Here is a 1,325-nt window from a genome sequence, read left to right as displayed (position 1 = left end):
ACACATATTGTGTGATTCCTTACATGAGGTAACTACAGCAATCAATCCGTAGAAACAGCGAGTAGGATGATGGTTGCCAGGGGCTGGGGGAGGCAGAACAGGGAGTTAGTGCTTAGTGGCTGTGCAGTTTCAGTCTGGAGATGATGGTGGTGATGGTTGCACAACAATGTGAACGTGCCTAATGCCATTTAAAAGTGGCTAAAATGGGAAATTTTATGTTACGTATATTTTACCACAATAAAGGGGGGGGAGATTTTCTTAAATTAACAAATTAAGAAAACATACACACCCTTTGTGCCATCCCCTCAGGGCTTTCTTGGCAGTCAGACTTGTCAGAAGATACTTTGGAGGGGCTCGTCCTCGGCAACGTGGTGCTTACGTGGGTGCCTCTGTGCCCGTGCCCTGCTGTCTCTGTGTGTGCAGTGTGTGTTCTTTGCTTCTGTGTTAAGCCATGGGCAGATGAAGAGGGTATTTCTTAGCTACATCACCAAACATTAGCAGGTTGTTTCTAAATAATAAGAGGATGTGCGTGACAATAGGTCACATTCACATTTCCTTGATCATAATAGCTAAGGACACGTTATTAGTCTGGGTCCAATAATGAGAATGAAACCACACTGTAGGTTAAACAGAGAAAGTTTAATATAATGAATTATTATTAAACTCTGATTAAAATGTGAGCAGAAAATACAGGGAAGCTATGACTGAGAACAAATACCTGAGGAAGACAAACTCGGAAGGGGCCCCTTCCCCAAATCTGGGGTTCAGACCTCGCTGGAGCAGAAGCTGTGCCCACTACACAGCCGAGCAGTTTGCAGGCTTGCCCAGGCTGGATCTGCAGGGTGCAGGTGGGTGCACGGTCAGCGGGCGCAGGCCGCGTGTGCAGAGGGAGTGGGTGGGTGCAGGAGAGCCACTCACAGCCCTGCAGACAGGGTGGTGGCTGGGTTGGAGCCCTCTGGAGTGCAGGTGAGAAATTGGGAGGCTTGTGAGGCAGGAGGACTTTCATGCTCCAGCTCCTATGTCAACCAAGGTGGCACAAGGGTATTGCCAGAGCGGCCATAGCTGCAGTGTCACCAAGGAAACGTGCCTCCTGGGCACAGCTGCACCCAGCCTCCCCAGGCTCACAGCACTGACCAAAAGCAGCAGCTCTGAGAGCCCCTTCCTCCTCGAGCACTTATGCTTAACGTGGCGCTCATCACAGAAGCAAGATGCTGAAAGGAAATCTGTCCATTATCACGGAGCATACACTGAAGGATTCATTTGGAGCTGACGAGCAGTAGATTGATCACAGTCACAGGCATTTTGTCTCTGAGAGTCTCTCACTC

Source organism: Cynocephalus volans, chromosome 10 (assembly GCF_027409185.1).
Source record: "Cynocephalus volans isolate mCynVol1 chromosome 10, mCynVol1.pri, whole genome shotgun sequence".
Lineage (NCBI taxonomy): Eukaryota > Metazoa > Chordata > Mammalia > Dermoptera > Cynocephalidae > Cynocephalus > Cynocephalus volans.
Note: the sequence above shows the minus strand (reverse complement) of the source record.